The following is a 16,831-nucleotide window of genomic DNA, read 5'->3' as shown; positions in this document are numbered from 1 at the left end:
TAGACTCAATAAACTTTCCAGAAAGTGCTCATTCACCTTCATAGCTTTTGAGAATCAAAAGTAATGACGATTTCTTGAACTAGTCCGTTTTGAAGCTGAACTAGTCCGTTTTTGCTGGTCCTTTTTCACTGTCCCATTCAGCTTCCTCTTGTTGCATATTCCTAAGCACAACCAAAGTAGAATATTTAGGTAGTATAATATTCTCATCTATAGATGCATCAAATGTAGCAAGGAGTGAGTTCACCTGCTGTTGTAGTTTCTTCGCACGACTCCGCGTAAGTGGACCTTGATTTATATCTTTGGGACTTGAGCTAGCGTGCACAGCTGGGATGTCCTCATCATATGCATTAAAGTATTTGAATGACTTCAGAGATATATAGTTCTTTAAAAAAAACAAATGAGGAGTGTCTACCCTATATTTTGAGGAAAATAACACATAAAGGATTGTCAAGAACATACTTGTGCGATACACTAACTGCTAATAAAATATGTATATTACTAGAAGATAATGACTAAAAGCATGGTAATGTACCATATCTGAAGGAATGTTTATGATATCTGAGGTTCTTGCGGAGATCGGGAGGAGGAAGGTTTGGGGGGGGGGGGTGGGAGGGGTAACAATTCAACATCGAGGTATATATGTTCTAGGCATATGAAAACTTTCGGTCAGCGTGACTAGAACTTCTACTTGACACTTTAAAGCAACCTGAGCGGGTTACCGAAACTTCTAGTCAGGGTATTGTTGATGGTCGTTATGTACTGATTTTGATTGTCAATTATCTCAATAAATAAAGAGAAGTGACATTTCTTACACGCATATTAGTTTCAAATCATGTAGTTTCACTTGTCCTTAAAATACTATGGATGCATTGATTTGCTACAAAATGAAGGAGAAAATGAGTCGGCATGCAAAGAAACACACCCCAGGCAAACTGACATATTTGTGGCCAATCCACCATGCACCGTCCTAGGGGCCCACATGTCAGCCTTTGGGAGATGGTCGGTGCAGAGAGGCGATGGCTCCGGTTCAGTTGAACCAGGCTCGGTCGCTCTCATCCCCCACCTCCCACAAGGCATCTCCCCATTGGTTCCTTATAGCGGTTATGGGTGTTAACCACCATACTCAACCATCATTGGGAGCTATAAAAGGAGGAGAAGCTCTCACAATCAACACATTCTCAAGAATCAATCTGTTTATTTCTCATTTGTACCACTCTCTAGATTAGTGGAGTTTAGGCTAAGAGTCGTTCTTTGTTTTCCTAATCTTCTTGGAGATTTGTGTATGTCTTTATTACTTTTCCCTCTTTGTAAGACTTTGAGCTTAGTAGTGAAATTAACTTCTTTAGCTATCAGTGTTCATGGTTCATATATTGCTTTGTCAATAATATGTTCTTTGAGTAGTTTATACATCTTTCATATGTTATACATGTTTAGGCTAATCGATCTATGCGATGGTATCGGTCCATCGATTTTAATTAATAGGTTGCACTAGTTCTAACTTGTCCATCCGAAGGATGGGAGTCCTGGAGAACTAGTTGTATTATTTAGCGATGTAGGTGTTGGTATTTCTTAACGACATTACTAGAAATATAATTCCCAGCAATGGCGCAGAAATACTTCTGGTATATTATGGTTATAGAGTTCATCCACAAGCGCACGGATATACCATTGTAGCATTTCACCCGAGAGTAATCCAAGGGTATCGTATTTATTTTATCCCGTGGGAAGATCTTGTAGAGAGAACTCAACTAATAATTTATATATTACTTATGATAATCATATTCTAAGCAGGGGTTATGATAATCCAAGGGTAGAGTGACACACAAGCATTACCTACTCATCCTTATAAAAAATAATCTAAGCTAGGTGGAAAGAAAAGAGAAAGTAAATCTATTCCTATACTTCTAAATACATAGTATACATACATTCTAGTTAACTGATATACTAGCTAATACCCTCTATTCGATGCCCTCCTGGTAGTTCGAGAAGCCACCCCGACTGCCAAGTTCCTTACGACAGCCCGTCATGACCATCCAACCGGGGCTAAATACGGAGGAATACCCTCCCCAGGAAATTAACTTAGGATTATATATAGGCGCGGAGGAATACCCGTACTGAGCTGTCACCATCAGCGGCCCACCTCTCATCCACAATATATAACCCCAACTAATGATATCCCGTAATCTAGACACCACGTCTAAACTACCAGATACTACTCTAATATCATCGTCATGACATAGAGTAATTGCATAAGCAAACACTATACCCGCACCAAAGCATCTCCCAGATAAGCCAGCCGTATACTCAGTATAACAAGATTATAATGTAAAGTTGGTACTCATATACTTGGAAAGTATTTCAATACCAGAAATGTATATAGAAGAGTATTCTAATAAAAGTACAAAGCTTACAAAAGAGGAAAGGAAAGCTACTAGAGCCATACCCGAACTCTTCCGAAGACTTCCGGACTCCTGATTCCTATTCTAATTCTATTCCACCAGCTAGATACTACTAAACTAAACTTGAGAGGAATGAGAGAGCTCTTGCTTGAGGTGTGTGTTGAAGTGAAGAGAGTGAGCTCCTTATATAGAGGTGGTTATGACGGTTGTGGAAGGGGAATTGTCCGAAGTACCCCTCAACCGCCATCAGGAGAAGATTTGGAGCGTCCCTGTCGAAACAAGATTTCGGCAATACTAAAAGGGGGTGGCTATCAAGCTGGAAAAGTGGATGGGTTTAGAGACAAGGAATTTTATACAGGTTCAGGCCTTCTTAATCAAGAAGTAATACCCTACTCCTGTCCAGGGATTGATCCGCCGAGTGTATTATTGATCATATGATCTGGGTGAAAAACGTGCCCCAAGAGGCACCCGGACCCCTCCTTATATAGGGGAAGGGGTCCGTATTACAAAATACAATCCGTATCCCTAACGGAATAGGTAGTTATAGATAAAATACAATTGTAACCGATTAGGATCCCGGGTATTTCCTTGACATTCAAGTTTAGAATTTAACCCGAGTCCTTTTAAAGATATTCTATCTATACATGGCACCCCATACCCAGTCGGATATACATACCATGTAGGTATGGGGTATCCATAATCTGCATAGTAGCCCCTGAGACCTTTACAGTCGACAAAGATAGTCTTCTCTCGTAATCCCAAACGATAATCCGAGTACTCCAACTTCTTCTGCCTTGGTCTCCCGAGTATCAAAATCAAAGACTGTGAAGGGCTGAAAATAGAAAAATTGGGTGCATCGACTAGATGCACCTAATTAGGTGTAGCCCCCGACTATGTGATTAGTTAAAAACTAAACATATAGTCAAGGTGCAAAAATCCAACCGAATGGTTTTACAACCATATCATCCATGGTATCACACAGCTAAGCATATGCTATGTTTAATAAAACTTCCAGCCGACTGCTTTAGCTTTGAGACACCAAAAAAGGATATATAAAGAGTCCCGAGTGAAAAACACTCTAAAAGTCCATAAATCAACACATATGATAAGAATCCGAGTAAAAACTTCTCAAAAAAGATCCATCAAATGTGATATAAATCATGACAATAGGTGAGTCTAAATCGCCTAAGCTATAACTCTCACTATATCAAAATAAGCATATAATCATGCCGAGAGAATGACTTACAAAAACCAGTCATCTCAATAAAACCCAGACAGCCTTTGCAGCCTAAAAAGACTTACAAAATTAGTATAACACTTTTCCGTCGAGCACCTTTTTATTTGCATCGTAGTAATTCCAAGGAATTATCTAACTGCGTCAAAAAGGATTTTAACAGCATTGGGTTAAACTGTTGTGAGCAAATGTTGTCGAAGCAAAATGCCTAAGTCCCTAAGGATCACAACTAAACCACGCCGATAGCAAAATTGGGCTGAAGTACTGATTTAGGCCCAGGCCCATTAGTACTCCCGATACCCTAATAAAACTAAAACCTAAGCGTCAGTTCGTCTTCCCCGCTGAAACTCTTGCCACTTTCCCCATTCTCTGCTACAGTGCAAAACCACACCGATGGAGCTAGGGTTCACAGATTCGCTCCAATCCAGCCTTCAAGGCTCCACGAAAATCTCCCACACAACCACCGCATCAATCTCCCATCCATTCCCAGCCATATTTCTAACCAAATCACATCATCCAATTCGCATCCATGGCGGAAGAGAGAGAGCTTTGAGAGCCAGTGGACGCCCTCCGACGTAACGGAGGAAAACCTAAAGGAGATGGTGGCGCACGGTGTTCTTCCGGCCAAGGAGATCATCGGGTGGCGTCCAGCATACGGCGAAATGTTTCCAACCCACGACACACACGAGGTGGTTGTATTCTCCTATTTCTTTTACGGCGGGTTTTCTCTTCCAACCTCAAACTTCTTCCAAGGAATTCTGGATTTCTATGGTATTAGTCTGCATCACCTAAACCCCAATTCCATAGTCCACATTGCCAACTTCATCCACGCTTGCGAAGCTTTTCTGGGGATTAGGCTGCATTTCGCTCTATTCCGCCGCATCTTCTTTCTCAAGCCCCAGCCAAACAAGAGCAAACCATGTGTTGTTGGGGGAGCCAGTTTTCAACTGAGGGGGACCTTGAGCCAAAAATACTTCTCCATGCCATTCAAGACCTGGAATAAATGTTGGCATGCAAATTGGTTCTATGTACAAAACCCCGAGCCAGTGTTTCCTGGGTACTCTTGTCTGCCTCCGGTATATCAAGATACCCGGAATTCGCTTCCCATGGGGGATGAGGCAGCCCAAGCACTTGCACTGATGGATTGCATGCTGAGGCTCAAAGAGCAGGGTCTGCAAGGAGAACAGATCACCCGACATTTTATAAAAAGCCGACTAGGGCCAATTAAAGAGAGATCCCGCACAGCCTTTGAATTTGACGGCAAGCATGACCCCACCCGTGAAGATCCAGATTCACTTGAGTTTAAAGTCATGAAGGAGAGAATGTACAAAATCTTCTCGAATGCTATCGTGGTCAGTTATTCGCACTTGCTGCCAGTAGTGCTATACAACGCCTTCAACCCTCCTCCACCGGTATGTCTTATACAACTCAGCTTTTCTCAAAGCATACTTTTATCTTCTGTAAGGTCAACTGAAAACTCGGAGTATCATGCACAGGAATTCGCTTTGATGAAATCTGACCCTCCAATTGCTCAACGCCATTCACCCCATTGGAAGACAAGCCAGGCTAGTGGAGGGCCAAAAATCAAGCCTGCTAATCAACCTGACACTTCGAAGTTGACTAATCAATCTGACTCTCGGAAGAGGAAATTGATTTCAAGTGACGATGAAGGTGATGATGCGGAAAAGACGGGTAACAAAAGGGTGACTGGAAAACAGTCAAAGCAAACCAATCCGAAGAAGAAAACGCCCAGTCGTCCCATGCCAAAAATAAGGAAGTCATCCAGGTATGTATCATCTAGCAATTTCTTCTGTTTCGCTAGTCACTCACTATTGAAGCAAAGCTAATAGCATGTCTCAAATATGTAGAAAACCATCTGACATAGATCCCTCTGGAAAAGACCCCACGTCAACTGACACGGAGACCGGTCCTTCAGAAGAAACTGGACCGACTGCCGAAGACCGCCTGGGTAATAATCAACCGGCAACCGACAATGTAGATACCAGCAACGAGCCCCCGACTGGAAACCAGTCGGCCGAGACTGAAGTCAGTGCTGATCAGGAGCCCCCGACTGGAAACCAGTCGGGTATAGAACCAAATAAAGATATCCTAGAAGTAGAAGCTCAAGCTAACAACCCTCCCAAGACAGACACTGGTGCTAGCCCTAGAACTAATTCTCCTGTTAGGGTGCAAGGAACTGCTCGTCCTCGACCGGAAATTATCACAGGTAAACACATCCTCCGAACCTGCTTTGATCCAACAAACTTTCTTCAATTACTTCACTTATTATTCATGACTATCTAAGGTCCGATGATCGGTGATGAAGAAGAGGTTCTCCGGATACAATCGGCTGAAGATTCTCGCCCACCCATTTTAGTCAAGTGGTGGGATGACGACATGCAACCACAGGGAATTGTAATAAATAAGCAAAAGGAAGATGAGGAAGTATGCCTACTGAAAAAGACACTCGGCCAAGCCACTCGTCTTGTAAATGTAAGTCTCCATATATATAGCCTCAATCATCCTGTCGATCACCTTACTTGAACAAAGATAAATTTGTGGTGCAGAGAATCCATCTTAGGAATGAGGCGAATACTGCAACCCTTGAAAAGTTAGTTCCCCACCTTGGAACCCTTGAAGCCACTAGAAACCAGCTGCACGAAGCTAAAGAGCTTGCCAAGAAGACTGAGCATGATGTGAGAGACCGGATCGCCAAGCTCCAAGACTCCAACTTTGAGCTGAGCGGTTCATCAAAAGGTAAATATCATCTTTGTCTGACTTGTTTCGTGTTGCTATCCATGTGCATCTGACAAATGAAAAACAATACAGTGCAAGCTTCTAAGATATCTGAGCTGAAGAAGCGAATCCAAGCTCTAGAGAAAGACAAGGCCGAATTGGCAAAACAGAGGGACTCGGCTCTGAAAGATGTCGAAGGTATTGGTAGCTGACACTTCAAAAACCACTCTCATCTTCATGCCTAGTCGTTGATGTAAACCTATTTGTACAAATCGCAAAATCAAATCCCAGGCTCAATTCGATGTCTTAGTTAACAAAATCAAGAAGCTTGAAGGAGCCAGAGATAAAGTCGCCAATGCCGCTACGCCACTCGTCCAGGTTCGAGTTTTTCAATAACAACGGTCCGAGTTCAATTGATGTTGTCGAAATCTTCGACAAACTGAGAACTGCTCCGGACACCTATTTTAAGAATATCAAAGAAGCTGGATGCATGAGAGCGAGCCTGGCGTTGGCAATGACCAAGTCCTTGTACCCGAAGATTGACATCGATGCTGTTGATGGCTTTGCAGACGGGACAAGCGAAGAAGCCGCCCTTGACCTCATCAATGATGCGAAAAAAGCTGCTGACAAGATAGCCACTGATGTAGTTGAGAGGTTCCAGGAAAACGACCTCAGGCCAACTGGGTCTGACAATTCTAATGATGAAAAAACTGAAACTGATTAATGTTGTATTTTGATGATAATGATGATGATGATGGAGGCACAATTTGTACAATACTGATAAATTTATGCTGTGCTTTATGGTTTGAACATAGCTCCAGATTTCTTAAAAGTTTTTGTCAAACCTTATTGAGCCTAGAACCCTCAAAAGTTTTTAAAAAACTCTCAGTCCTCATTGGCTAAGCCAAAAAATCAAACAAGGCAATGATAAATCAAGTAAGCAAATTGAATTGATAAAAATCACACTCCATTATTATTATAGTAGCCCCCGACTGATAACTCAAGGGACAACTTGATGTTAACAGTCAAAGAGGAAGATACAAAAGTAATGCTTAAGCATAAAAATGACGAAGATGTTCAATATTCCAAGAGTTGTCGATATGAGTACCATCTTCACGCTTGAGTCGGTAAGAACCTGGCCGAGTGACTTCAGAAATTATGAACGGTCCTTCCCACAAGGGAGATAACTTGTGCCGATCCCGTGTAGTTTGAATTTTTCTCAGAACCAGGTCGCCGACTAAAAAAGCTCGAGATCGAACATTGCAGTTGTGATAACGGCGTAACCCTTGTAAGTACCGAGCTGACTAAATTAAGGCTGCCTCACGGGCTTCTTCCAGTCGGTTGAGATCATCTACTCGGTCTTCTCCGTAGCGATTCAAATTCCACCTCACTTGGCAACATCGCTTCCACTCCATAGACTAGGAAAAACGGCGACTGGCCCGTAGCCCGACTCGGAGTGGTGCGCAGGGACCAAAGTACAGATGGCAACTGTTCTACGCATTTGCCAGCATAGGGACGCAGTCGATCAAAAACTCGTGCTTTTATTCCTTGAAGTACCATACCATTGGCGCGTTCAACTTGTCCATTACTCATGGGATGCGCTACGGAGGCATAACAAATTTTGATGCCAAAGTCCTCACATAAATCTTTAAATACTCTGCCTGTGAATTGAGTGCCGTTATCAGTGATGATCCGATTGGGTACCCCAAACCGGTGCACAATGTTGATGAAGAAATCTCTAGCCTTGTCTGCCGCGATTGTTATAACTTGTTTGGCTTCAATCCACTTGGAAAACTTGTCAACAGCTACAAAGAGATGAGTATAACCACCTACTGCCTTTTTAAATGGGCCGACCATGTCGAGCCCCCAAACCGCGAACGGCCAAGACAACGGGATGGTTTGCAACTCCTGAGCCGGTAGATGAGTTTGTCGGGCGAAAAATTGACAACCCTCACATGTTCGCACAATTTTGTCAGCGTCAGACACGGCTGTGGGCCAGAAAAAACCTTGCTGGTAAGCCTTGCCAACGATGGTTCGTGTGGCAGCGTGATTGTCGCAGATTCCTGAGTGTATATCCTTTACCAATTGTCTTCCCTCCTCCAAAGACATACAGCGTTGTAGGATTCCTGATGGACTTTTTTTGTACAGCTCGGTCTCATGTATGACATAAAGTCTGCTGCGCCTGGAGATCCGCTCGGCTTCATCTTTATCTTGAGGGAGTTCTTGTTTTGTCAAAAATCTTATGAGGGGCTCTCTCCAGTCGGCTTCAATCATGCTTATGTCTTGAGTGTCCATGGCCTCGATTGTTTCTTTCCTTGGTACGGTTGGCTCGTAGAGATGTTCACAAAACACGTCGGAAGGAGCTGCTTCTCGTTTTGAACCAAAATTAGCCAGTCTATCGGCTGCCTCATTATTGTGTCGAAGAACATGGGTGAGCTCAAGTCTATCGAATTTGTCTTCCAACTTGCGTACCTCTTGCCGGTAAGCGGTTATGTTATCATCAAGGCAGGACCACTCTTTCATGACTTGATTAACAACTAACTAAGAATCTCCACGAACTACCAGACGCCGAATCCCCAAGGAGATTGCAATCCTTAGTCCGTGAAGAAGCGCCTCATATTCCGCCACGTTGTGAGACGTAGAAAAATGTATCCACAATACGTTGCTCAGCCTCTCTCCAGTCAGGGAAATTAGAACTACTCCCACTCTAGTGCCTGAAAGCCTCTTCGACCCGTCAAAATGCTTAGTCCAATACTCCATCTTCTCCGTGGGCATGTCTTCTTGGCACTCAGTCTACTCGGCGACGAAGTCAGCTAAAGCTTGAGACTTGATCGAAGTTTGCAGCTTGAAAGATATATCCAAAGACATCAATTCTAAGACCCATTTTGCGATCCGCCCGTTTGCTTCGCGATTGTGAAGTATGTCCCCGAGTGGAAACGACGTAACCACCGTAACCGAGTTACCTTGGAAGTAGTGAGATAATTTCCTTACGGTAACTAAAACACCATATAATAGCTTTTGAACCTGAGGGTATCTTGTCTTGGAGTCAGCCAAAATCTCGCTAACGAAGTAGATTGGTCGTTGGACTTTTTGAACATGGCCTTCTTCTTCACGTTCAACAACCAGGACTGTGCTTACAACCTGGGAAGTTGCCGACACGTATAACAACAGTTGCTCTTGCGGATGTGGTGAAGCTAAGACTGGTGGAGTAGTGAGAAGTTTTTTGAAGTCTTCAAAGGCTTTTCGTGGGTCCCCACTGGAAATTGTCGGTTTTCTTTAACAGCTTGAAAAAAGGCATCCCCCGCTCCCCGAGTCGTGAGACGAACCGGCTGAGCGCCGCCATGCAGCCAGTTAACTTTTGGACGTCTTTCTGGGAGCTCGGCAGTTTCATTTTGAGGATGGCATTGATTTTCTCCGGGTTGGCTTGTATGCCTCTATGGGACACCATAAATCCAAGCAGCTTCCCTGACGGTACTCCGAAGATGCACTTTTCAGGGTTTAATTTCATCCTGAAAGCGCGGATGCTCTCAAAGGTCTCTTCTAGATCCACAATCAAATCATCCTTCTGCTTTGTCTTGACGACTATGTCATCCACATAAGCTTCACGTTGCGGCCGATCTGAGTTGAAAAACATCTCTGGATCATGCGTTGATAAGTTGCTCCTGCGTTCTTTAATCCAAAAGGCATGGTGATGTAGCAGTAGGCCCCGAAGGGCGTGATGAATGAAGTCTTTAAGCAGTCGGATTCCTTTAGTCGGATCGGATGATATCCCGAGTAGCAATCCAAAAAACTGAGTAGCTCACAGCCGGCCGTTGAGTCAACTACCTGGTCAATGCGAGGTAACCCAAAAGGATCTTTGGGACAAGACTTGTTGAGGTCGGTGTAATCAACACACATGCGCCATTGCCCCGTCTTCTTCTGAACCAGGACTGGGTTGGCCAGCCAGTCGGGATGAAGGACTTCCTTGATGAAGCCCGCTGCTAACAGCTTGGTCAATTCTACCTTGATCGCATCCTTCCTATCCTATGCGAAACGGCGGAGTCGTTGCTTGATTGGTTTAGCGTCTTCCTTGACATGTAAAGAGTGCTCAATCACCTCTCTAGGAATACCAGGCATATCAAATGGTTTCCACGCAAAGATATCTTTATTATTTTGAAGAAAGGTGATGAGCGCGCTTTCCTATTTACAATCTAACTCAGCGCCTATTACAGCAGTCTTAGTAGGATCAGAAGGATCTAGAGGAATCTTCTTGGTCTTGGTGTCGCTTGCCCCGCTCTTTGGCATCTTGGTCGCAGGCACTTCTCCTTCGCTTGCTGTGGACGCAGCCAGTCGGATTTCTTCTCGGTCGAGCGTGATCTCGCGGAACTGGGCCATCTCGCAGCTTTCCTTGTCACACGTGACGGCTTGCTTGATGTCACTCCGCAGGGATATGACTCCTTGAGGACCAGGCATCTTCATCATCATGTAGGTATAGTGCGGGACAGCCATGAACTTGGCTAACATCGGGCGTCCGAGTATGGCGTGATACGCTGTCCTCAAAACAAATGTTCTCTGTGTGGAAGTTCTCCCAAGTGCCGAAAGTAATGGGAAGAGTGATCTGGCTGAGTGGTGTAGCAGATAGCCCTGAGATGACTCCGTGAAAGGGCGCATTACTCGGCTTTAATTCCATGCGAGGGATCTGCATGTCGTCCAGAGTCTTGACGAAAAGGATGTTGAGTGCACTGCCACCATCGATGAGGGATCTGCGAAGCTTGACGTTGCGAACCACTGGGTCTAGTACCAGGGGGTACCGCCCTGGGTGGACCACACGGTAAGGATGATCCAAGCGGTCAAACATAATTGTTGTCTCTGACCACCGAAGATATTGGGGCGTGTCGGGCTGAATAGCGTTGATCTCCCGTTCGGTTAGCTTTTGCTTTCTCTTGGATTCATAGGACAGGGGTCCGCCAAAGATGTGGTTGAGTTCCTTGCGATGGTCTTGAAAACCAGTCGGGGCGTCAACTTCATCATCCTTCTTTAACGTGCTTTGATCTCCGTCAGAGGCCTTGCGTGCATTCTTGGCGTATTGTTCTGCAAACTGTTTATAGACGAAGCAATCTTTGGCCGCGTGATTGGAGTTTGGATGATGCGGACATTGGGAGTTCATGATCTTGTCAGAAGTGTTGACCCGTGAACGTTGTCGGGAGGATGGTGTAGTAGTTGCCACAAGTTCCTTGGGTTTACGCTTGCGATCCTTGTGATTGGTACTTCCACTCCCCCCTGTAGTTGGCGTATCTTTCTTCGGCTTCCAAGTGGTGCCCGACTGCTTGGACGCGGTAATGACATCTTCTGCTTGACCGTCCTGGGAGGCTTGCGCCCGAACTTGCCGACTAGGTCATCATGGCAAATGCCCTTGGTGAAGGCGGCGATGATGACGTCGTCGGTGATGTCGGAGATCTTGTTGCGTTGCTCGGAAAAACGTCGGATGTAATCTCGAAGGGATTCTCCAGACTTCTAAACAACGTTATAGAGATCAAACTGTGTACCAGGGCATTCAAAGGTACCCTGGAAGTTGGCGATGAAGTGGTCGCGAAGTTCTGCCCAAGATCCGATTGTGCCACGGGGTAAGCCGTGAAGCCAGGACCGGGCAGAGTCCGCTAGGGCCACAGGCAAATAGTTTGCCATGACTTTGCTATCTCGTCCTGCTGCGCGAATAGCGAGACCGTAGATGGTGAGCCAAGACTCCGGGTTAGTGGTGCCGTCATACTTCTCGATTCCAGTCGGCTTGAAGCCGGCTGGCCAATCCACTCGACGCAATTTGCTTGTGAAGGCAGCAACTCCATCCACGTCGTTGTCGTAGCGATCTAGTGAATGGTGGGAAGCGTATTCTCTTGCCGCGCAGCGCTGGTTGATAGTATCGCGAAGATCGACGGGGCGCCTGCGATATGAGGAGCGAGGTCGTTCAACTCGATGCTCCCTGTGTCATTCAGGAGGCGAGTGGACAGATCGCTCGTCGTGACCCTTACTCCTGCGACTGGATCCCGCACCGACGACGCTGAGGCTTGGTTGGTGATAGTCTTGAGATCGAAGAGGGGGAACTCGGCTACCAGTCAGCGTGCGGACGCTTGCAGAGTTAACCGGGACCAAGGCAGAGATCATGATCTTGGTCTGGTTCAAGATGTTGACGACGTGATTGGCTTGATTGAGTACGTCTTCCTTGAGGAGGGTGTCGAGGAGGGTGATCGCTGCAACCGCGTTCTGTTGAGGGGTGCGAAAAACAGCCGTTCCCTCAACGTCTTGCTGCCCGATAAGTTCTCGTGCTCGTCGCCCGACATCCAAGGCGTGCTGTCGCCGGTCCTCAGCCTCTTTTGCAGCCCGTTCGCACTCCTGTTGCTCACGCTGCAGCCGTTCTCGCTCTTGTGCTTGGCGCTCCTCTTCCAGTCAGGGTCGTTCGGCTTCCTGTTGCACGCGTTGTTCTTCTGCTTCTCGGGCTTTACGCTGTTCTTCCGTCTCGTTTTCAGCCATGAAGATGCCGAAGTAGAGAGGCGTGTAGTTATCTTCAAAGTCTTAGTCGAAGTCGTCGAGGTTGCGGTCTACGGTAGCCGAAGTCGTCGTACTCAATGATCTCCGTTGGCCGTGAGTCGACGCCGGGGGAGCTGAGGTAGCCATCCAGTTGTTCCGTCGAAACCGTGCCGAGAGGCTAGAGTATGACGCCGACTTCCCTGGAGCTAGGCTGGATCGAGGTAGAGGCCGGATCCCGCCTAGATTGTCACGCCCGGAAATTCACTAGTAATTTCCGAACTTATTTGTGCATAAAATCCTCGTCCAGGAATCAGCCGAGGTACACAAACTGACAATTTAATATACAGATTCATCAAATTAACTAAAACGATAAATACTTACTTAAGAGGCACTTAGTCCTCACTAAGAAGAAAACTGCAGCGGAAAATAAAATCTAGCGAAGCTCCGGCTCCACTCCCACAGGCAGCTCAACTGGGATATAAGCCAAACGTCTTCTCCTTCTGGATCCTTTTTCTTCAACTGAGGTTGATTGATTATTGCAAAGTGAGCATATGACATACTCAGCAAGCCACACAGCAAATATGCAAGTGCACAAGGATACCAAAGGATGGCATAATATAGGCTCATTTGCGAAAGCAGCATTTAGCAAAGAGTTAAGAGTAGTAAAACAGTAGAGTAATTAATCAGAAATTTTAATCAACACTGAACAGCACACCCATGCTGTACAGGCCCAACCATCCTGAACAACCATACCCGGCTGTACAGATCTAACTCCAAACCAGGAGCTAAGCAAATTGTTACCAGTTATAACATCCATAATTATTGTGAGAGGTGTGGGACTAATCACGAAAAACATTGCTCAACCCGCCCATAACCACGGGCACGGCTATTCGAATAGTTTTACTCTGGCCAGAGGTGTACCACTGTACCCACAAGACACAGCCTCATCATCATGTCTACCATGCGTCGCGATACTGGAAAGTACCCGAATAGAGGCTGTGACAATACCCTTTGCACAACACAACTCACCACAGTGCACCATTCCTGGATCATAATCACCCCCTCAAAAACCAGAGGCATGGACTCCCCAGCGACCCCCGTGGGCTTATCTCCGCCACTTCTCAGTCTGGTGCTCCGCAATGAATCATGTTATACAAAAGGTAAAGCCGTTGCCCACGCTGGCTTGTGGTTGGCACGGTTAATGTTTCACAATAGTAGCTCGCGAACCGGTCCTTAATTGTCATGAGCACGACTCTCAAAACCATGTGCTCACAACCCACCATTATCAAGTTTTAGTTGGCAAGTAATTAATTAACCAATCACGATTGACCATCGTGAACTATCATTAAGCCATCATTAAACAATGAGTCATAAGTTATCTCAAAAGTGTGCTAATGTTTCTAAGCATAGCTAAGCAATCATATCTAATATCTAGCTGAACCAATATATATATAGCCCAACTAGTCAAGTTATAATAACCCAAGGTATCAAGGAATAGAATAATCAATGCAAATTGGCCATAACAAAGGAATAGATTCACACCACCCAATGACATTCGAAAATAAATGCACAGTTGAAATAAATAGAGAATTTAAGTATAGGATCAACATGCTCAAAGGATTGTGTTTAGGATCTATGTGACTTGTCTTGCAATAATCGGTCTTCAATTAATCTTCTGAACACTCCCGACGCACTCACGAACCTTCGCAACGACAGAAACGACAAGCTAACACGCAAAAAGAAGAAAAAGACTAATAAAAACCAAATAAACAGTACATATAAAGTAAACAAACATGTAGATCATGATTTTAGATGAATTTAGCAACTTGAACGACTCAAAACCGAGTTACGATGATTTAGTTATGAATTTCCGAAGATTTAATCTATTAGAAAAACAGGAAAAAGAAAAAAAAAACGATGATGACGTCAGCGATGACCTCATCAATGGTGGCCGGCTCGGAAGGCAAGCTTGCGGGAGCTAGAGCGGCCGGCTGCGGATTTGGAAGGCATGCTCACGTAGAGGACGACGAGACGAACCCAACGGTACTCACCCTCGAACCAAACGACGAACGACGACGGCCGGCGACGAAGTGGGTGGCGGCGGCGGCTTCGGTCGACGGCGGCGACGGGGCTCCGGTGACCGGCGACAGCGGGGAGAGAGCGGCCGAGCTTCACCTTGCTCCTGCGAACACAACGGTGGTGACGGCGACCGGCGGCGACGACGGAGGCGGCGGCGCGGCGCGGATGGAGCTCGGCCGGCGACGACGGCGGGGTGGAGCACGTGGCGGCGGCGCTACGAGGCACGGGAGACCACGGGAGAGGGGGCAAACGAAAGAGGAGGACTAGGGGGTCCTTTATATAGCCATGGGAGCTCGGGTCCGGGCCCAAAACGACGGGAAAAACTCGGGAAAGTTTAGGGTTCTCGCCGGAAAAGGAAGGATTTGATCCGCGAAATTGGAAAGGATTTCCATAGAAAATTTTGGGTATTTCTTGGGGAAAAGTAAGAGGAGATTGAGACGATTCCATTCCCGCAACCAATTTGGAAATAGGAGCAACGGGGAGGTCGGATTTTGGAAGGGAATCGGCGGCACTGTGCACGGCACGGGAGACCACGGGCTCTGCCTGAGCTGGAAGATGAACAGTAGCGCAGGGAGGGAATGTAGACTTCTTGCCGGGCTTTTCTTTTCTCAGCCTGATTAGAAGAGGGAGATAAACCAGACTTTGGCTGATAGAAGAAGAGAGGATGCAGGCTCGGACTGGGCCGGCGGAAGAGAGAGGAAGGAAAGGAAGGAATGGGCCGAAAATGGCCCAAGCTGAGGAGGAGGATTTTATTACTTTTCCAATTAAAATAATCACTTAAATGATCTTTGAATTGTTAAAAATACTTCCAATGCTCAAATAATTTCAAGAAAAATCCTGAAAATACTTGGACACTCAAAGTACTTAACAAAATTATAATTAGACCATTTAATGATTAATTTAATATGTGGGTAATTACTGAAATGCTCTTTGTATGATTAAAAATTAGGAATTGAGCTCCGAAAAATCCGAGAGGATTTCAGAGAGTTGACTTAATCATGGAGAATTTAATAAAAATTAAATCCATCCATGCTTTATATTTAGGAAATTTTATTTCCCACATTTAACTTCACTTGTAAATTAAAGATCATTTAATATAAATTCCAATAATAATTTATTAAGTAATTTATAAATCCTGAAACGAAAATCAGGATGTGATATAGATCTACAGGGAGAAGGCGCCCTTGTGGTGAAGACAGCAGCCAAATCATCGGGGAGCTTCATCAGGATTGGCGGATAGGCCCCATCGTCTTGATCGGGCTGTGTTGGAGTAGATTGGATCTCGTCCAAGTGGTTTGAAGCCGACTCGGTGGAGATGATCTTGGGGTAGATCTCGGCCGAGTTCGGGATACCGAACGGGGCGAAGATCTGGCCTCTTCCCGACTGGTTCGAATCCGAGTCGATGAGAGAAATCTTGCCGAGGTCGTTGGTGATGAAGTCGAGGCTGCCGAACCGGAACGCCTGCCCGGGAGGGAAGACGAAGTTGTCGATGCCGGAAACAAAACCCATTGCACTAGTCGGCGAAGAACTTGATGCTACCCCTACCTGGCACGCCAACTGTCGAAACAAGATTTCGGCAAGACTAAAAGGGGTGGCTATCAAGCTGGAAAAGTGGATGGGTTTAGAGACAAGGAATTTTATACAGGTTCAGGCCTTTTTAATCAAGAAGTAATACCCTACTCCTGTCCGGGGATAGATCCGCCGAGTGTATTATTGATCATATGATCTGGGTGAAAAACGTGCCCCAAGAGGCACCCGGACCGCTCCTTATATAGGGGAAGGGGTCCGTATTACAAAATACAGTCCATATCCCTAACGGAATAGGTAGTTATAGATAAAATACAATCGTTACCGATTAGGATCGCGGGTATTTCCTTGACAT

The sequence above is a fragment of the Oryza sativa genome, chromosome 2 (assembly GCF_034140825.1).
Source record: "Oryza sativa Japonica Group chromosome 2, ASM3414082v1".
NCBI classification, from domain to species: domain Eukaryota; kingdom Viridiplantae; phylum Streptophyta; class Magnoliopsida; order Poales; family Poaceae; genus Oryza; species Oryza sativa.
The sequence above is the reverse complement of the archived record's forward strand: the minus strand, read 5'-3'. Positions refer to the sequence as shown.